At 32.0% G+C, this 23,527-nt stretch overlaps 1 protein-coding gene across 2 annotated transcripts in view; it reads right to left on the bottom strand.

Moving 5' to 3' along the window:
• LOC126771746 (cyclin-dependent kinase-like 1) overlaps window positions 1–18,843 on the bottom strand; it is a 28,805-nt gene extending 9,962 nt beyond the window's left edge. Inside the window, exons 1-3 of one of the 2 annotated variants that reach the window (XM_050491821.1) lie at window positions 18,741–18,818; window positions 17,628–17,699; window positions 11,175–11,231 (exon numbers count right to left, since the gene is read on the bottom strand). The gene's annotated coding sequence lies outside the window, so the exon portion shown is untranslated. Of the gene's footprint in view, window positions 1–11,174; window positions 11,232–17,627; window positions 17,700–18,740 lie in introns of both variants that reach the window. The other variant, XM_050491822.1, reaches the window with a different exon arrangement.
• Window positions 18,844–23,527: the final 4,684 nt, after the last annotated feature.

Here is a 23,527-nt window from a genome sequence, read left to right on the forward strand (position 1 = left end):
ACTGAATAACTCAGCTGTTTCGCATATGAATACATTCCCACAAAAATATCACGTCAGTCGTCCAGCGACAAAACTGTCTGCCTGAACTAATTTAATCCAGATCTAGGGTATAATTTATAAAATTACACGGCCGTATGTCGCCAACTTTCATGCCACTATTCATTTATACTATTTCTATTGGTGTCAGCCAGTAAAGAAAGCGGAAATAAGAAATATATTTTCTCAATGACTGTAAAATTTTCAATTTTTTATTTCCACTGGCTTAGTACCTTGTTTATAAGGCTGTAGATAACGAGGTTCTAGATTCGAATTTAAATGCAAATAAATATGTGTTTTTTTCGTCACAAAGTTGGCAGTGTGCTCGTGTCTCGTAACGTATAGACCAGCAGATTATGAGAGAGAGGTGGATACTCAGTTGAAATCAGCACACCCACACACAAAAATTTCCCCTGCGTAATAAGCTAAAAATATTAAAATTAACAATATGCATAATACGCTTCCCGCTTATGTTTAAAGTATTTAATATTTAACCTTATCCACACCTTGTCTTTCCCACGTTTATATATAAATACTACTCGTAAATAGTCGAATATATACCTCATTAGTTCTAGACTGGAACTTACAGCAATCAATATTCTCGTTTTTATATAAACAATACTGTTTTAGCGTCGTCGTCAGGAGAACTGTCATGTCAGTTTTATAAAAAGATTATTAAACAAAACAAATGTATATGTGTTCATACTTGGAACAGTTTAAAAGAATAAATTATATTTTAAATATTTATAGAATTAATAATGGAATGTTTTTTTTTTTATTATCGTGTTTCGATTAGGGATACCTTTATCATTCTATTCTATATACATATAATAAGTTCTTTGTTAGAATTATAATGAATACAAATTAATTGTTTAAGTAGGTAATGATTCTATTTCTTTTTTATTTTCTTTTCGACTCTGTAATTGTATTATTCTTTAATAACACACTCTTCGTTCAAAGCATATAATTTTGGTGTATTATTCTTTTTGATATATTCAATAAGCGGAAAAATTAAACGACTGAGAATTTCCATTACATACATGATATTCCTTCATGATATTGTATATAAAATTTATTCATTTACTGAATGTACTATTCCATCGGACTGTGGGTGAAAAAGAGAAAAGGATGCAAGTGTATTCGAACGCACACTTGTGCACTACAGTAACTCCTGCGCAGATAATATACATATATTGCGATTTGCCCCCGTGGCCGAAATTCGACATAAATTTAAGTGATTTTGACACGTTCGCTCCGTTTTAAATAAACTTACGTGTTGTATAATAACTAGTATACATGTCACACGGTATAATGGATTTACGATATCCCGCTAGTGATGTTAAGATGAGAAAAAAAAAGTAATACAATAAATAAAAAAAAACAAAACTTCACGTTGACATTGAGCAGTATTGATTATAATGAATAACTTTTAATGTCATTGAATAAAAAATAAAAATAGTAATTATAGTTTAGTGTGGTAAAACGATAGCACAAAAACCGCCATTAAAAATAGCTACGTATTATCAAAGCTTACGTCGTCGGTCAAGGTCGTATCATTATCATTAATAACTCGTTACAGGCAGTGCCTGTCTATATTTATATAACGAAAATAGATTCCGTACGTCTGTATGCACGGCTTTGACAAGTAAATACATTTTAATTGGCAATAGAAAAGTATATAAGGAGTTGATTAATACCCCGATCGACAGCTCGTTAATGTCGTATAACTGGGCAGAGAGCTCATCTGCTCTTAACGATGGTTTAGTCCATTACTTTTACACAGTTTGTATTGGTACAAGGAGGAAGTTCTTAATTTGGTTGTTTTGTTTTTGTTTGTTACTTCTGAACTGCGTTATTTATAACCGATTTCAAAATATCTTTTTTTATTTTGAAGGGATACCATATTTTGGTCCCAATTGAATGTAAAAATACCACCCCTGGGAGGTATAAGGGAGCAAAAATAGGGGATGTGAATCGTCGTAATTAATCCTCAATAAGAATTGTTATCATATGTTTATTAAGTTTTTGAGAATTAATATGAAAATATTTAATTTATTTTTAGTAAAAGGATGACAACTTTACTTAAGACCATGAAAAACTATTTTTTGACAATAATTCTAGCGAGATACCGAGCGCGCAGCAATTTGTGATTTAGAGGTGATCGGCTGTTCAATACCATCACGCTAACCGACCTTCAAGGGTACCATAGATAGGTATATGCAAACATTATAAAAAATGTACGTGGCCGAGTATGTCACGGGGTGTGTCGTGCGGGTAATGGGTGCTTGGTTCAATGTCAACCCTTAATAACTTAATGCTTTAAAATGGAGGTTTAATATAAGGTATATTGGAAACATACAAGTCTCTCATGGTATGTATGCACTAAAATATACTGCAATTTCTGCGTCTGGGGAACTGTTTGCGATTCCTTGGAAATTCACAATAACATTGTAACAATTTTTATTGTCAGAAAAATGTTCAACCGTCCACAGCTGCAAAAATAAGCTCGATACCTTGCAGCTGAGAATGTCTATCGGCAAAATGCGGCGATATCACATTATATCCTACGAGGCAACCACATTCCTAACTTTCTATTTCCTTGAGCCAACCTCCATAGCCCACAAGAGCATAAAATCAACACCAACAGTTAATATTATTTCCTGTGAAGACATGTCCGCCATATTCATCGATAATCATCGATAAACATAACATGAAATAAATGAAATTTTATAAGAATGCAACCGAATCATACTTGTCAAGTCTATGAAGCAGTTCATGATGGTAAATGAACAATACAAATATTTAAAGTGCTATGCGACCCTGCGTGTTACTGTCGTCTTTAAATATAGACAGTTGACTTTACCTACGCAAACTTTACTCGGCGAATAATCGCTGTTAGATTAAGGTCTTAAGCAAATATTCCGTAAAATATTTAAAGACGTATTATTGTTATAAGACTAACTGAATAAAGGTGCTTATTTCGCAACATTTCATGTTATATTTTAGACTAAATTGAATAATCAGATAGACTTTTTCTTAATCTAAATATTCTTTACAGTAACAGCCTGTGTGTGTGTTCTTTACAGTAACAGTAACAGTATCCCACTGCTGGGCTAAGGCCTCCTCTCCCTTTTGGGGAGAAGGTTTGGAGCTTATTCCACCACGCTGCTCCAATGCCGGTTGGTGGAATACACATGTGACAGAATTTCCGTGAAATTCGTTGCACACACATATGCAGGTTTCCTCACGATGTTTTCCTTCACCGTTAAGCACGAGATGAATTATAATAACAAATTAAGCACATGAAAATTCAGGGGTGCTTGCCCGGGTTTAAACCCACGTTCATCGGTTAAGATTCACGCGTTCTAACCACTGGGCCATCTCGGCTTTTTTAAATATTCTTTAGATGAAGGAATATGTTTTGGTTACTAAGTGCAAAATGTATGAGTGATTACTATAAATACACGAGGATATACATATATAATTAGTTATTGCTGATATCTAGTTACCAAAGAATTAAAGTATATGCAATACAATTTCAAAAATAAATAAGAGCGTTATCAACGCGATATAAATTTTTATAAACCTAAAAACATGTTTGATATATTTAATAATCTTTGCTAATAAGAATGGCGTTTTAATAGATTCGATTGGGTAAAGATTGAAAAAGTTCAATGATCCATTTGAATTCCGAATTCCTCAAAATTCTGTCGCCTAAATATTAGTGACTCCTTCAAGTTCTATAATACTATTTTCCAATAGAATTAGTAAAATAATAGGTGTTTTACCTATAATTAATCAGGACCTAAAGAATTTGAACAAAACTTCACTTCCAATTTGATCTGGCGGTATATTATTTTTGATAGCCGATATTTTTTATAGAATAGGTAGACGGACGAGCAAATGGACCTGATGGTAAGTGGTCACCAACGCCCATAGACATTGTAAGAGATATTAACCATCGCCAATGCGCCAGCACCCTTGGGAACTAAGAGCTTATGTTATGTGCCTGTAATTACACTGGCTCATTTACCCTTCAAACCGGAACACAACAATATCAAGTACTACTGTTTTGCGGTAGAATACCACAAAATATTCGTATTCATATATTCCATTCTCTTTATTAGGTAAAATCATCGAAAAATACAGAGTGCAACACACAGACAAGAATGTGTCACAGTCATTAATTACAACTAGTATCGCCTCTGGTCGAAATAGGTTTTATGTATAGGAATTTTTATACATTTCCAAGGCACACCAACCCTCTAGTATTATCTAAATTATCTAGTATTATAAGATCAACCAAGCTTCTGCGATAAATACTTTAAAAAATCATTAAAATTTTCGATGTATTCATTAAATTCACGCATCAATATATAGATACGGAAATATTAGCTGTATCTTAAAATTTTGCCTAAAATTGCCTTTTATTGTATAATCCTTTTGAGGAACAGGCCTGTAAATTATTCCACCACGCTCCATGCGGGTTCGATCCATATTTGTGGCAGAATTTCATTAGTCATTCAAGTTGCCTTACGATGTTATCCTTGGCCATTGATCACTAAATGAATTATAAAAAATATATACCACATAAACAATCAGTGTTGCTCGCTTTGGGTTAAGCTCCCAACTTTCGTATAACATTCACGAGGTCTAAACGTTATGCTATCGCGTACAAAAAATAAATACAATTTTAAAATTATAAAATCATATTTCAATACTTTCAAGCGCGATCAACAAACGACAATAATACATCATGATACAATGGTTAATAGACGAGGGCATGTAAATTATTTAAATTACGATTGTTCATCCAAAAAACGTCCAAAGCGATCCCCTTCCTTGCGTTTTAAGTAAAAATTGTTAGCGAGCAAAAGTATCGCGTGTCCCGGTATAGTATCGTCAATAAATACTAATCAATAAAAATGTTTGAGACGCTATATTTGGGATTGAGACGACGGCACATCAGATTCTTTGATTTATTTTTCGCTATCTTTATAGCGTATTAGATCAATGCATGTGAATAAATCATGGCATTCATAAAAACAGACTACATGTACTGAACACGATGATGGATGATAAGGAATTGACTATTTTTATGGAATAGATACGAGAACTGGCAAATTCGCTTCTGATGTACTCGTATATATGAAAGCGTAACAGGCAGACAGAGTTACTTTCACATTTATAATATTAGTACACAACACACACACACTGACAGCCTGTGAATGTCCCACTGCAGGCTAAGGCGTCCTCTACCTTTTTGAGGAGAAGGTATGAAGCTGATTCCACCAGGCTGCTCCAAAGCGGGTTAGTGGAACACAGATGTGGCAGAATTTCAGTGAAATTAGACACATGCAGGTTTCCTCACAATGTTTTCCCTTCACCGTCAAGAACGAGATGAATTATAATCACAAATTAAGCACATGAAAATTCAGTGATGCACCCACGATCATCGGTTAAGATTCAGGCGTTCTTACCACTGGGCCATCTCGGCTTATAATGGTACAGATAAATAAAGTTGAATCTTGATTTAAATCATTGCAACTTAATTGGGCTAAATTCGTGTTATTGTAAATATCAGAAACATAATAGTAATTCGCTCGTTTTGCTTCTTTCTTTTGGTCGATTCTTTAAAAGTGCACTTGCAAAAAGTGTAATTTAATTCTGTTTCTTATTTTTTATATTATAATTAATACAATCATCAAATAATATACTAAATTTAAATTTAGAACACATTTAATTATGACTTTTAATATAACCATGTATTATAACGACGTATGATATATTACACAGTTGAGATATTCCTGGTGGTAGAGCTTTGTGCAAGTTCGTCTGGGTAAGTACCACCCACTCATCAGATATTCTACCGAAAAACAGCAGTACTTGGTATTGTTGTGTTCCGATTTGAAGCGTGAGTGAATCAGTGTAATTACAGGGACAAGGGACAACATCTTAATTCCCATGGTTGGTGGCGCATTGGTGATGTAAGCGATGGTTAACATTTCTTACAATGCCAATATCTGTGGCCGTTGGTGACCACTTAACATCAGATGGTCCATATGCTCGTCCGCATTCCTATTTTATAAAAAAAATGGACGTAGCCAGGTTAAGATTGGTACTACTTTTACATTAAAAAATATTCTCATAATAAAGTATAACTAAATAATAATTATGTCAATTCAAATGAAACCTTATAGATTAAAATTTTAATCATCGACGTCAAATTAGATTGTTAATATTATAAAATCCGCTGAATTGATACGTTAAGGCAATATTCGTTATTATATTAATTATAGCATTGTATATAAATGTCGCATGTCCACGGAGTACAATATTCCGTTTCATGATAAAATTCGACGTTGAATTTGTAATTTATGATTTGAGAATAAAGTTTACTTAATTTCAAAGATTCTAACATAATATTTACTTTGTGAGTTTACAAAGTGAAGAATACAAAGAAAATTATACTTAGCATGTACAATATTTTAAATATCACGAATTAAAATTAGAAGTGATTATTGCTCAAAAACATATATAAAATTGATTAATATAAATAACAACATTTTATTAATGCAGTGAGTAATATTTATATTAAAAGTAAAAAAGTAACAATGTCCCACTGCTGGGCTAAGGCCACCTCTCCTTTTTTTTGAGGAGAAGGTTTGTAGCTTATCCTACCACGCTGCTCCAATGCGGATTGGTGGAATACACATGAGGCAGAACTTCGGTGAAATTAGAAACATACAGTCATAACCAAAGGTGCCACCTTTAGAAGATCTTTCGCCTCCGGCCCGTGCCCCCTTGGTCATACGGTAAAAACTAAAATTGAATTTGCAACTAATATTTATTAAACATAAAATTTATTTTATGTGAAAATATATTTTATTTTAATAGTCGATATTTTTTGAAATTTTCCTTCCGTAACAGCCTGTGAATGTCCCACTGCTGGGATAAAGGCCTCCTCTCCTCTTTTTGAGGAGAAGGTTTGGAGCTTATTCCACCACGCTGCTCCAATGCGGGTTTGTAGAATTCACATGTGGCAGAATTTCAGTGAAATTAGACACATGCAGGTTTCTTCACGATGTTTTCCTTCACTGTAAAGCACGAGATGAATTATAATCACAAATTAAGCACATGAAAATTCAGTGGTGCTTGCCCACTTGACCCACGGTCATCGGTTAAGATTCACGCGTTCTTACCACAGGGCCATCTCGGCTTTTTTCTTAACAGAATACAATAATTGATTCGAATTTTGATCGTACGGTAAAGTATATACTCAGATAGTAGCTCCCAAAAGTAATTTTTGTTGATTGTGATTAGGTTATCAAGTATATTCAGATAAAACATTTTTAGAATAAAACCGGCTCAGTAATTAGTTACTTTTAAGTTACTACAAAAAGTGGAGCGATTCCGGTTACCGTCTCCAAATTAATAGACTAATTACTACGTACGAATAATTTATTTATAAGACAATGTTACTTGGTAACGCTTGACGATTGAAAACGGTTTTCCGATTCTTCACTCCAAATTTGTTTTTCTCCGGAACCAAAGTAAATAAATTTTTTATATAATAAATATATTATTAAACATTTTGTTAATACTTTATATATAACTAGCAAATTGTCCCGGCTTTTCATGTGTAGATAAGAAGAAAAATGGATTTTGGATAGGATTTGCGTTAAATCCGTACTAAAATAATAAATAATCCGTGAGCGTGTACGTCGAAAAAGAAGTAACTATGACAATTTCAAGTCATTCGGGCGGATAGTTTAGGAGATCTCGTGATGAATGGTGTTTCGCTTATATACATATAAATTACTAGAAACTAGATAATTAGATACTATTAATTTATCTTATATAATGATAAATCAAAGTTTCTTTAAGAGTCTACTCGAATAGCGTAATTTTTTTCGTTCGATTCGAAGTTCGATTAAATTATATTCATACTTAACTATGGCTCTTATTTTTTATTCCCTTTTGGTATACAATACCGTCTATACTATAAGTTTATTTACTACAATTTATAATACGAATAATTAATAAATCAATCTATCGACTATCGAGTACATTCAGTAAGACACTAAAATAGATCAAAAATTATTAATATTGTTGTATATTACGAAATTATAACCACCGCCAAAAACAAATTTAATAAATAAACATCGTGACTCACCGCTTTCCATCATATATTTATTTACGTTTAATATGAATGTCAACATATATAAAACCTCTTTTTATTGAACTATAAAGAATCTTTAACTTTTTTCGTTACTTAATAAGTAACGAAGGTTGTATAACACTGATTAAAAAAAAAGTTGACTCGTTCACGTGTACCGTAGCGGCTACGGCGTAGCGACCGTCACGAGCGGTTACGGTCGTGAAGTAACGTATACTGCCATGAAAATGATAGGTTTGCGGGTTTAGGCGGTTTAAAAATTTCATATTATATACCTAATGGAAACGGCTTGCGGCTTTGTTTGTAATAAACTACCTCGATTACTTATCATTAAATAATTCATGTTGTTTTATAAAAAAAGTATTATAAATAGTTCTTATAAAATAGATTCCGATACATTTTATAAATATAAGATGATCAACGTAATTATGTAAATAGAAAACAAAAAAATCATCTGGTCCGTATATTTTAAACACAAAATTGACATTTACGAAATGGAAGTAGATTTTAATAGCTTTTTTATTTTAGTATTTTTTACATAATACTTGTTCTTCTTCATTGAGTAATAATCAAATTTGACTTTGACTGAAAACATTGTGTTGAAATCTGCATCTGTCGGTGGAAACTCTGCTACATGAGCATACTACGTGTAACCCGCATTCGAGCAGCGTTGGTTAAATAAGCTTCCCAAGTAGACGCCTCGGACTAGTAGTGAGACATTAAAAGACTTACTTTTATTACTAGTAACGTGGCAACATCTCAGTAAAAAAACCCTTTATAATACTATCATGAAAGAACCAAGTAGAACATTGATATAATATTAATAATTTTAGTGATTCATTCATTTTCATCCAGGTGCGATATCATGTCCTCGTTTCCGTATAAATATCGAGACGCTACTGTAGATAATTATACGTTATTGAAATAGTACTTCACGATTCAGATTACGAATTATTACACGGAACGTTTCATACAAAAAAAAACTATATGATGTTGTAAGGTAATAATTATTATAACATAAGTCGCTAAACTTCAATCGCAGTATAAAAATGTAAAGTTGCAGCCACATTCGTATTAAAAGGTTAAACTGTTGTTACCTACTCTGTTTGTATAAAACTGCCTCGTTGGTCTAGTGGCTTGGTGTGAGTTCGCAGACCCGGAGGGTCTCAATACCCAAGTCGAGCCAATAAAAAGTTATTGGGTTTTTCTGTCAGAAAATTCTTAATAGCAGCCCGGAGTCTGGAAGATGGAAGTGTGGGCACTCCCGTGATTTGGAAAGCACGTAAAGCCGTTGGTCCTGCGTCTGAATTATTTCCGGTCGTATCGGATTGCCGTCCAATGTACCTGTGTTTGCGCACACATTTGTGCACTATAATATCTCCTGCGTAGTTGGCTAATCTCTCTTGAGATTGGCCGCCGTGGCCGAAATCGGTCTGGAGGACATTATTATTGTATACATGATTAACATTTATAAGTATAAAAGCGCTTTTGAATCGGTACATTACATATATCCAAATGAAATGCAATAAAATGTATATAGGTTTTAAATTAAAAAGGCTGGTAGACAGGCCAATAGGTCACCTTAATATAAGTTTCATAAATACAAGTATTATTCAGTCCTTTACAAACCCTTTATCCCATTTGATTATCGCTTAGAACTAGCTGATAGCTGTTATAAAAATTGTCTCAATGCATTCTTAGCTTTTTAGGTTCTTATGAATCATCTAAAAATGTTTATAAACTAAAACGAATTCAAAGACGCAGAAGTAAATTTAATTTGAAATTGTAATTTTTGCTCACACAACTTATTATAAATATTTTTTTTTATTTAATTTTTTTTTAAATTGATTAACTTTTAAGAATACAAATCAGAAGAGCTTTAACAATTAAACAGTGAAATTTATAAAAAAGTCATTAATTTTATATTAAATAGAGGTCGTCTTGGAATTACCTATTTTCAACGGAATCTTAAACGCAGAAGAACCTGATAAATGAGGGAGGCTTTCGTCCACCAGTGGACGGCAAAAAAAAAGGTTGATACGAACCTGATAAAAGCCTCAGAAACACTTTTAATTTCTATTTCGAATAATCATAATATAACAAGTGTGTGTACGGCTCTAGAAAAACCAAACGCCGTCACTTTACAGTCGACGACAGTTCAACGACCCCTCGCGTGTCTTACCTGCGGTCAAGGGGGTGGTCAGAGAAAAAAAATATTGCCCTAACGAACCGCTGAATAATCTTTAATCGGAAATCTATTAAATTTTTCTATTCAGATTTTAATCATTTACTGAAATGTAATAAATTAATAATATCATTCGCTTACTATATTTTTTCGATAATATTTTTATAAAAAATAACAACTTGCCCGGACATTGCGACTGTATTAATAGAGTATAATTTAAAGGTCAAACTTTGCAACTAAGCCAGTAATAAAATATTTGAATTGTTTTTAAAAGGTAAAAATTTGTATGTCTTGTACATATTTCACAATAAAAAATATATTACAATTAGTTCAATCCGATAAGACGCGCCTCACTATTACAGCTTACATTGCACACTTGCACCGTAGCGATTGGAAAAAAGAGTGGGGCGCGTGTCATTGTGGATTGAACTATTTATATGTATTTTATTTATACTTTTTATTAAATCTATGATAACAACATAAGCTCGATAAAATCGGTAGACATCATTTAAATCAGTAATCAATTACCAATTTATAAATTATCATGTTTAAAAATACTTGCAGTTGCCATTAAGCGTAACGACGATTTTTTAACCTAATACAAGCAACTTATGTACCGAATTAGTTTGACATTATGACAGACTAATAAAAACCCGGCGCTTAGTCTACTTCTAATAGTTACCATAACCGGTCCATAACAAAACTTATTTAGAAACGCATGATTACATTGTAATAAAAACGAAACTAATGTAAGAAAAATTACTAGAAAATTACCTCTGGCTTAAAACTTCGAAACTTTCCCGTAGGCTTGGCTTATCGCGTCCTGCTGACCTTAAATAGAATATTACTGTTATTACATATGACTAGAGGTACTGAGGAAATATTAATTGTATAGATAATGTATACGTATACATAATGCATCTAGTCTGTGGACTTAAATGCCTTGTTGTGAGAAAATCATAGTCAATTGAGACAATGATTGATCTTTATTAAGATGGTCAAATGGATGTTGGCAACATCGATCTTATTGAAAGTCGTGGGTTTAAATCCGCAAACAATACTGAGCATTTGAAGACGAGGACTTAAATACTCAGGGTTCGAAGTAACCATCTTGAGGAAACTTGATTTACCAAAAATTATTTCTGTATATCCACAATCCACAGAGCAGATAAACTACACTATGTATTGTTATATTAGAAATTATTTTTACACCTTTAAATAACAATTTTGATCTAGAGAGAAACAAAATAAAATACCTGAATTATGAAATTCATTTATTAATAAATTATTTAAAAAAAAGAATCGCTTATGTTCATATTGAGCAAAAATTGTTTAGACCATTTTATTTAATATGTATGTATGTACCATAATCCTAGACGTCATATTTTCAAAATTATATTTCGTCTAGATCGATACCCTTTTCGATATAATAAAAAAATATTCAACCCTCCACTTCATACTTTTTCAAATTGAATATATTATGAAGTCGTGTTTTTTTGATTGAATATATTATAAAATAAATTGAATATATTATAAAATCCCCAATTCGGAAAACATTCCTCTTGGTTTAATCTACAAGAGCTAAGATAACCTTTTCCGTTCCAAATTTCCCGCGACGTGAAAATTTACCTAAAATCTATTTCGTGTGAATGTAACATCAATCACCGTTATATAATTCCCCGACGTTCAAATGATTAATCCTTCACTTCCGAAACACCCTCGTCCTATATACTGTGTTGAAAATCCGTTACATAAAAATAATATAAAACTTATATTATTATCTTATTTTCAGAGTTTTATTCTCTATATACACAGGACTACGTTGGTCTAAAAATAAATGAAAAATAAAACGATATAAACTGACATTGTGATATATGTATATCGTCAATAAATATCGTTTTATTTTTCAATTATTTTTAGTCGTTTGAGGAAACGATTGTTTGTATTACCTAAATGAATAACGACTCAAACAGAATATAAAACTTAGTAAAGAGATGCATCGTGTTTTGTATATAAATATGTTATTTTGAATTTGAATAATTATTTTTAACGTGAAACAGTCCATTTATTGAAGTAGGCTATAGACTATATTACTTCACGCTACGAACCCAAGGAGCGAAGCAACGACTATAAACATCAAACAATATGGTACAATAGACGTGAGTAATTAAATGTTAACGTGAGTGAAAACACGGAACGCTATTTATTAATGAGATTGTATATCCTACTTAATATATGTGTTTCTAATCGTAAACTGCAGTTATCTATAAAGGAATGCATTTACTCAAAGTATATATAAATCATCACTAGATTCAATGGCTGTAAGTTGGGATTATCAGATATTAGACTTAGTATAGTTTGTGTGTTTTCAATAATAGGAAACCTAAACCGAAAGCGCTTACAGCTCTTCTTTAAAGAGACAAATATATCTAATTGATCATACAAGATTAGTCTTTATCAATCAATCAATCCACATCCTACAAATCTTCAACCAAGGTCACGTATGTATGATGCCCCGCTGATTATATAATGGTCGCCTAACCACTTCTTAGATTGACATAATTGGTTAAAGTGTTCATGACTTAGATATACACTCGTATAGATTTGCTCTGCAAATATTCTTTGTTTTAAATCTCTTTTATTTTATTTTATCATAAAAACGATTGTTAGTAACAAGACTGTAAGTTCAATATATTTATGAATCCCAAATATACATTGGTACACAAAACGAATATTTCCATAGAGTGCAAATGTCTATGGGTAATGGTGACCACTCACTATTACGTTGTCCGTTTCGTTGTTTGCCTTCCTAATTTCAATTAAAAAAACACACAATTAAATATATATTACCAATTGTCTATTTATTTATAAAACGTTAGGTTTCACTCAAGTAGAACAGTTCAACAGTTTTGCAGCAAAATTATTATTTTATTTCGAATTTTGTGTTTCGAAGAATAACAACTTGTTTTTAACAAAAGTATCCACTGATTCGCTTAAGTCGTTTACAGGAATAAAAGTAGGTATGATATAATATTTGAAATCATAAATAACGTAAAGTGGCAACTAGGCCTTACTCCGTAGCGAAATTACGGTAGATGATAGCAATCTGTACAGAACTATTATAGTTCACTGACCCATATTTGATTTATAAACCAATACGTTGGCTTGGTTCTGTTTATTTATTTTTATGAAAACGCTTACAAAATATTGTACTTAATAATAACAAAAATTTGTAAAAACCGTCAAAGAAATCCAAATCTGAAAGAATCTTTAATTGTTATTTCTCTTTATATAAAAAAAACTATACGATACAGTATACGATTCCAACCAAAAACATATAAAGGAGTCGTTATATATTATTTATATATCGAAGTAACATTGCTTGAATTTCCCACTGCTGGATAGCTCAAAGCCTCCTCGCTAATTAAAGAACTAAGCTTAAAGCGTATTCAAACAAAAGTTCCCTTAAAATGATTCCCTTCCAACGAGATTAATCTAAACATATAATGATATCATGAAAACTCAGCTCATGCCTGAATTCGTTATCATCAATTTAGATAATTTTTATTAACTGAGCAATCTTGGCTGTTAAATCCTGCATCGATTTTTTAATATTTCATATTGACACAGAAAAAGTAGCAAAACAGAGAGGTTTAGAAAACAATTATTACCCTTAATTTAATGGATATTTCAAAACCATGTACAGACATAATACTGGGACGGTACTTAATTAGTATGAAAATGAATGTTAAACTGTTAAATATTTATTCATATGTAACCTTCCATTAAAATTTAATTACTTTGATCTGTGTTGTTTTAATTCATTATCATCATCATCATCATATCAGCCGAAAGACGTCCACTGCTGGACAAAGGCCTCCCCCAAGGATTTCCACGTTGGCCGATCTTGCGCTGCCCGCATCCAACGGCTTCCCGCGACTCGTTTTAAGTCGTCGGTTCACCTTGTAGGGGGCCTGCCCACTGCCACTTCAATTTAGCAATTCTTCGGGCTATGTCGGTTACTTTGGTTCGCCTGCGGATTTCATCATTTCTGATTCGATCTTGCAGAGAAACTCCGAGCATAGCCCTCTCCATTGCCCTTTGAGTGACCTTGAGCCTTCTTATGAGGCCCATTGTGAGCGACCACGTCTCTGATCCATAAGTCATCACTGGCAACACACACTGGTCGAAGACTTTCGACTTGAAACACTGCGGTATTTGGGATGAGAAGATATCGTGTAGCTTCCCGAACGCTGCCCAGCCGAGTTGAATTCGAAGTTAGGTTAGTCTTGTTTTAATTAGGACAAAATAATTTGAATATTTTAATTTTCTTTCATGATGTATAATTTATAAAGTCTTCGATGCAGTTGAAATGAGAAAAAATGAATATGCAGGAACATTCTAGAATCATTCTGCATCGAAGGAAGGACAATTGTTCACAGGATTAACCTTTATTGAATTAAGAGCAACTCAATCTGAATGTGACAATGGATCTGATTGCCCAGACTGTGTCTACCATTAGTACCCAGTGAAATATAAGCTCAAGGGCCTCATGAGTTCTTTCCACTTTTCAAACGCTAATTATTCTTTTTTTGTTTATCCCACTGTAAGTGGCTTTGTACCCGATAATCGTATTTTTTTCACATTCCTTGTTTTGCTTATGTTTCGTTCTTCCAAATACAATTATATTTATTTATATATTTACGTATATTGCTAGAAAAAACATGCCAGAGGTTGCCTGCCTTCGTGTACCAATCGCATAAGTTGCGGGTTTTACATAAGAGTAATAAGCATAAAACCTTCTCCTAGAAAAAATACATTATACGTGGCAACTTTCATGAAAATCGGTGAAACGACGTCGAAGTCTATTAATCTCAAAAATTCATACCAACATCCATTTTTATGTATGTACTCGTAATAGATAATAAAGAAAGACAATTCTAAGCCAATAAATAATTGTGAACAGCTCAATTAATTTAAAATTAAGTGCAATTTTTGATAGTTTAAAATCATTTCGATAAGTTTTGTCCAGTGATATTGTAAGCTAAATACTTCGTTGCTCAGTTCACAAGTCACAGTACTTTTCTGTAAGAACTCACTTCGTATCTTACTCGTGGAATGTTGGATATCTTATTATACGATATTCTAATGCGTGTAACTTTATGCAATGTTATAATTAACTAGCTGCCCTTACCGTCTTCGTAAGGGTATATTCATACGAAGTTTAAAATTTAAATCATTAGTTTTACTGGTGGTAGGGCTTTGTGCAAGCCCGTCTGGGTAGGTACCACCCACTCATCAGATATTCTACCGCAAAACAGCAATACTTGATATTGTTGTGTTCCGGTTTGAAGGGTGAGTGAGCCAGTGTAATTACAGGCACAAGGGACATAAAATCTTAGTTCCCAAGGTTGGTGGCGCATTGGCTATAAGCGATGGTTGACATTTCTTACAATCCCAATGTCTAAGGGCGTTTGGTGACCACTTACCATCAGGTGGCCCATATGCTCGCCCACCTTCCTATTCTATAAAAAAAAAAAAATCTTCTAATCTAATCATTTAAGTTTTTTTTCAGCTTATCGCCGTCCACTGCTGAACAAAAGCCTTCCCCCATAACTTTTAATTTCAGGTAATAAAAAATATTTTGGATTGGACTTGCATAAAATTCGTTCTTAGTGAACGAGTTTAGTTGCGGTTAATTTAAAAAAATAAAAAGTAGATATATCGACATTAGGACATTGTCAAAATCACAATATTTCAAAATTTGCTTCCCACTACAGATAAAAATATATTTGTGTATGCAACTGTCCAAACGCTAAAAACACTGTTACATAGTTGCGTGACGTGCTTAGCTCTTCAAAACTATATCACATAAATAATCAACTATGGACTGAACTGTGTGTAATAATATAATAGATCCTGGGACATTATTCACACACGGCCATCTGATCCCAAACTAAACAAAGCCTGTATGTAATCCAGACAACTGATATACTACATATGCTACTTTTCTTTCTTGTAAATACATACTTATATAGACAATGCACATGCACACAAATGTGTCCTGGGTGGGAATTGAACCCACAACCTTCGGGGTGAAAGGCAAGTGTCTACCAACCACGTCAATACTTATTCATGTAGTACAATAATTCCTGTTGCAAAAATAATAAAACCTTATTTTTATAATACTACTTTAGATATGCAATCACATGTACATGGATGTATTATGGCATAAACTGCTATAACAACTAACTAAATATTGTTTGGAACTAAACATGCTGCAAATAATTTTGTTTTCCGTTTAGTTTTATCAGTCAATTTCTATCTTAAATTATTAAAAGAAATATTTATTTAAATCATTTAATAATTAAGAAGAGTTAATCGTTTCATTTTTTATATATTGAGGTTCGTTGATTTTCATATCAATTTTATTGTATAAGATTATAAACGTAACGCTTTACTAATACAACATAACTGAGAACTCTATACGAATGAAACAAACACACAACAAGCCTTCTTAAACAAATAATATTTTCATTTTATTTTATCTGTCGTGACAAAACAAAAAAAAAGTTTTGTTTGCAGATACAATAAATAACAACTGTAAATATTTTAGTTCTGCAATCTCATGTACCAGGAGCGCATAAAACGTTAGCAATGTTTCGTCTATGCGACAAAGGTGCTGACAACTTACAACAATATAGTTAATCATTTCCAAGTAGCGTGGCGTATACATTAGGCTTAAATAACGCCAGCTTGCTGATACAGAGCTTCGTTGAATCTTATCGAACTTTGATATTGAATTTTGTTACCAAGAAATTGTTTTTTTAAGTCTTTAAGACATACAAGATAATTCGTCGTAAATATATAATAATAATAATAATGTCTTCCAGATCGATTTCGGCCACGGCGGACAATCTACGCAGGAGATATTATAGTCCACAAGTGTGTGCGCAAACACAGGTGCACTCTCTATTCCCTAACTCATTATCCGATGGGACGGAAATCCGACACTTCCAGACTCCGGGCTCCTACTGAGAGTTTTCTGACAGAAAAACCCAATAACTTTTTTTTATTGGTCCGACGTGGGCATTGAACCCAGGAACTCAGGGTCTGTGGCCTTACATCAAGCCACTAGACCAACGAGGCAGTCAGGCAAGTATATATAAAGCAAATGATATAAAAACGTTGTTCTAAAAGAGTAGAATCACACAGTGACATACTAACCTAGAGACAAGGCGATCCACAGTACACTTCCGTTACAGAGTTCCTGTTCTAGTTTGTTCTTTGATTATCGCTCTAAATAGAAAAAAAATAGAATAAAACAACAGATTTATTCAACTTCTGCTAAAATCGATATTGAAGTAAGTATTCGTTAAAGTTCAGCTATAATACAATTTTGAAACCTAGTTTGGATGTGATAATGAATGTAGTAGTACCGGTTCAGAATTAATTTTATATCGAGGGGAATTGGCGAAAAAGAAACGATGACACAATATCAATTATGAAGATTATTGTCAAAATAAACAAACCAAATCTTGTTTTCATAATATGCTATTCTTAATAATAGAACAGTCTACTTAAAAGCTTCAAATTTTATTGATAAATTGAATAGCAGTCTGACGGCCTTCCTTCACAACTGGCGAAAGATCTGGCCCATGACCTTCGCGTTGTCTGAGGAGTATAACAATGCCGTCTTCTAATTAGAATGTCTTGACAGAAAAAACCAATAAACTGAACGGACGGTCTCGAAGTGCCAAACCTTATGAGCCACCAACGAGGCTGTTAAGGCGACCAACAGATTACTAATAATAATCAACGACAATAAATAAATATACATTCAAAACATTTTATTTCATCAATTTATATGTATGTTATTTTAATATATATAAAATACTTCAGCGGTATATTTATGAGATTAAGCTGCTGTCCCAAACCGTAAAAAAAGAAAAAAAACTTGTAAAAACTTTTCGTTGAAGTTCAATGACCTCTGTTTGAACGTCTACAATATGTACTATTCGTATCTACTTCCACTTCTTCCTGTCCCCCGCGCATTTGAACTAAATCCCCAAAATATTTATAGTGTAGTACTGAATTTAGGCAGTCTACCTAACACAAGTTTTAATGACAAGATTACCTTATTTAGTAAGGTGAATAAGCTATCTGTTTTACGCAAAACTAGCGCAGATATAAAACAAAACAAGTTGTTATTTAATTATTTAAGTTGATTTAACGGTACATAAAACATTAAATCATAATTTTGATATTATTAATAAATACACTTAAACAATTTGACATAATGTCAAAACATTGTATATTAAAATATAATAACATACTCACTCGTTGTTATTAGCACTTGCAGTCTCTTCGTTATTTATGAATATATATTTTTTTCTTTTTAATCAATTTCGCAAAATAATGTAATCGTTGTGAATACTAAAACCAACTTTGTCAAATATTAACTGTCAATTTTGGAACATTTAATCAAAATGTCAAAATTTAGTTTCTTTTTTATAAAATCGAGATAATTTTAAACTACCAGTTTTATATGAAACTATTGTTATTATATTACAAAGTTTTCTCATTTCTTATACCTAAGGAGCGATTTGACGTATTTAAGGCGTTATTTTTTATTTGATTAACTGTAGGGCTTTCAATGGTTAAAGTATGATTTACTAACATATTTAAAAACTAAACACTCATTGCCTGTTGCGTCATCAACTGTCATCGACCAATGATCACACGGGATTTTTTTTTTTTTATAGAATAGGAAGGTGGACGAGCATATGGGCCACCTGATGGTAAGTGGTCACCAAACGCCCTTAGACATTGGCATTGTAAGAAATGTCAACCATCACTTATAGCCAATGCGCCACCAACCTTGGGAACTAAGATTTTATGTCCCTTGTGCCTGTAATTACACTGGCTCACTCACTCTTCAAACCGAAGGATGACTGAGAACAGCAAAGCTTATTAATTATTATGTACGAAATAGATTACATATTATTATTATTATTAACCTTTAGTTCTTTTTTATTTCTTCAAGATACATATAACATGCTTCTGTTACATACGTCATATTCATCATATTCAGCCCACATTAATCTACTGCTGGACATAGGCCTCCTCACAGGCGCGCCAGTTCTCCCGGTCCTGTGCTAGTCGCATCCATTGGACGTCATATTATGTTTATATAAACAAATTTCGTCAAATAGAAATAAATCATTGCACAAAACGAACAATGTCAACTGTCCAGATGTTATTTAAGACAAAGAAAGTCTGAGTCTGAATTGTTTTACGCCGGAAATTTTTTTTCAAGTGACATATCGATAACTCGAAACAGATGCTGCGTTTCAGACGAGAGAAAGAATACCAAGCACTTAAAATGATTGTCATATGATGAGCGTCTTGTATTGATGAAATATTAATATTAATAATATATGATTATAAAATACTAAAACTAACTACTGACTATCGATGTTGAAATATAGAACAAAGATTTATGTTATAGCGTAAGCATTCGCTAAGAAAGGATTTTTGCTTATTACAATTTTAAGGGGTCGATATGGTATAGACTTTGATGAATTTGAATCCTTAATTTACCCGTACGTAGTCAGATAGCTAGAATATAATAAATCGAGCATTTATCGAGCAATTGACATAATTAAGTGGTTGTATTTGCCGGTATGTGTTTTATTATTATAAGAAAATATTAGAGTGAAAAAAATCAGATGGAATGGAGCAAGGTCGCTTTCATAACTGCTTACAAGTCAAATCAATTATCGTCAGAGTTAGTTACGAGAATATGAAGAAAATATTAAGGTCTTCAATAAACACAAATTAAAACAATATAATGGAACAAATTTGAAAAAAAATATATAATAACAAAAATTCGTCAAACCTTTATGAATAAAACTTTACTTCCATAATGCTAAATATACTCCTATATTTAAAAACATACTATTTGTTCCCGTTAAGTAAAAGTTTTTAATGTAATTGAATCTATAGCGCCGTCAAACTCATAACTCTCTTTCATTGTACATCAGTGTGTAATAAACAATCTTACATCACGCCAATAGAGACAATTGGTCCGCATGACGCTTTTTAATTGAGCACAATGAGGCGGGCGACCCGACCAAATGAGTACACACTTATGTGCTCTCCCTTTAATATATTTATATGACTTCTTAAATTGTAAGGCTTATTTATAACAGATAGCATTAATGAATATTGATAGAAGTAATATTCTGGCGACCTTTTTGTAAAGTGATCTTTAATATCGATGTTTTGTGAAAAAATGATTTAAGCTGAAGCTTATATTTCTAAAATAATTCATAATGTAATTAGAATGTATAAATTATAGTTTTCACAACTTAAATGTAATAAATTATAAGTAAAATAACATTTATAAACAAGCTTTTATATATTTAATTTCATCTCTATGCTGTTGGTTGTTGAGAATTTGCTTCGTCAAGAGCCAATGCTGGGCGTAGAATCGGGTCATGCTTACCATAAAAATACCTTATTATTAGAACTGAACAAACATGTGAAATTTCAACTGCACAGGATAAGAGGAAATAGTTCTAACTGAACTTGCAAGCTTTGACCGAAAAAAACATTGCAAGTTAAATAAAAGTTTGTATAAAATTAAAATTACGAACCTGAAACAATAAAAATTCCTCGTACTACGTGGACTCAATAACTCTCTTATAGAAATCATAACAGAATCATCTATATTTTTGTAGATTTACATTATTAATTTTTATTATTTAAGTCAAATTTAAAATAGTCCCTTCCGATTCACGCCCGACGCAAAGCTGCCCATAATGCAGGCCGCATTTCCGCGCTGTATGAAATTTTTGTAGATTAATTATTCAAAAAAATATTTATATTTATAAAAGTAAATCGATATATACTTAATATGCTCCTATTAGGTATATATTATATATCTACATCTCATTCATTCTGACTTCATTTTATCAACTTATAAATCTTCAGTACCAAAAATCTATATTCAGTTGCTGGCGAGGGCAAAAATAATTTTACAAATAAATAATACGTAAGTTATTGTATGTTTTATATATTACATAAAGCGGAAGAATTGTTTCTGTTTACGCGAATCTCAGGGTTTATTTAAAAAAAACTACGAGTATATTAAATAAAGACTATTTATTTTTTTAACTTTAATTCCGACATATATTATTTCTAAAATTTCTATGTTAATTTTAAAATTCGAAATACAGAATCAAAATATAAATTCATCAATATATCAATTGCTATAATTACACAGACAATTTTATGAAGGGAATACAAAAAAGGGACTGAATGTTTCTTCGTATTAGATAGAAACAAAATGTAATGATAAGTTATCAAAGAACACAGTCCTAACAAAAAACGGGAACTATATACCTATTTATATGTAAATTGGCAATGCAGCGATAACTTACGTGACTTAATTCAGCATTATTTTAGTTTATGGCTGAACTGTAATAGGGTTAACGATTGGTATCCCGTTGCGGTTCGATCCGAGCGATTAAACTTAACAAATGCAATGTTCGTTTTAGATTTAATGTAACCGTATTTTGTTTATGGAAAACTGAAAATTTTCTGAAACTGAATGCTTGTCACACTATTTTTTGCTTGTGGACATTATTTTATCTTATTTATTCATTTAATCACCAGAAATAAAACAGATACAAAAACTAACAAAATATTATTAAGTATTTCTTATAGAGATTTTTTTCTAGCACACCCAAGAGGGAAAAACGAATTTAGATAGAGTTAACTACATAATGATTTAAATATAAAAAGAAAACTTTAAATGTACAGATTTTATTTTAATTTTTTTTATTATAAAAATACAGAAAATGGGCAAACTGTTGGTAAATAACTATAGACCAATAAGCGTTGGCATATTAAAACTCTTACGCACAAGTTTAGAAATAGGACTTTTGTTAAAACTTATTATTGTTTTTAAAAAAAAATCTATCGCCAATTATATTAACAGAGCTTAAAATAAGCTTTCTATTTTATGTATATTTTATGTTATGTATTATGGTACTCATTTTAAAACAATATTTTTATAATATTATCTTGTAATCGGTTTATTTCAAGTTTTATTTCTTACCTATTTTTAATATTTGTTCATATTTTTGTGTTCTTAAAAAACATTCTTATTTCCTTAAATTTGAAGATCAAAGTTCTTTGATGAAATTCGTAGTACTCTTTGAATCGTCCGTCTGTTGACAGAAAGTTTGAAGTAGACTATGTTCTCAGCACTTATAAATAATTATTTATACAAAGTGTGATAAATTATAAGAAGTCGTTCAAATGTTACTAGAGCACTTAACGCGTCAATTTTGGATAAAATATAATGCTGCTATATTCAAAAGTCGAAATAGCTCATTTTATAAGTGGTTTGCATAACAAATGCGATTACGAGTAGAATTTATGAACACTAGATCGTCACGAACTTTGGGCTGTACTTATATTAGTGAAGTGTTTTTCTTGAACCTTTAATCATGTCGAAAATAATATCAGAAAATTCCTTTATATTTTGTATATTACTCGCTTATAAAAACTTTGCTAACAAAAATGTAACATCTGTTTGAAATGAGTTTCGAGGATAGTTGAAAAACAAAAATCTATAAATGCGCATGATAGCCCGCAGAGCTAGGACATTTTTTGTCTCAATGCGGTCACAGAGACTAATTATATAGAGTTAGTTTTTTGCTTGTTCTTTTTAAGAAATAGATATAGATTACTAGAATACACTGCTGCAACTTTGGGATTGATAAAAGTGTGGTACAATTTCAACAGCAAAAAGCATGAAATGATTAATAAACATGAAAATTCAATTGTGCTTGCCCGGATTTGAGCGTGTGCTATCCACTGAGGCAACTCAGTTTTTACTATAAAATTATAAGGTACAGTACAGTCGCAGTTAAAAAAAACTTTCATCACGCCTCCAATTGGTACTGTGCGACAACACTACACTTCACTCCACTGGCAACCTTTTTTATCACCACACAATATCACCGATACAATATATAATGCATTAGTTTTTATTACTGTTTAGTCAAGTAAGGAAAATTCGTCGGCTCTTCTCGGTAGCGTCTATATTTAGA

This window comes from Nymphalis io, chromosome 11 (assembly GCF_905147045.1).
Source record: "Nymphalis io chromosome 11, ilAglIoxx1.1, whole genome shotgun sequence".
NCBI lineage: Eukaryota > Metazoa > Arthropoda > Insecta > Lepidoptera > Nymphalidae > Nymphalis > Nymphalis io.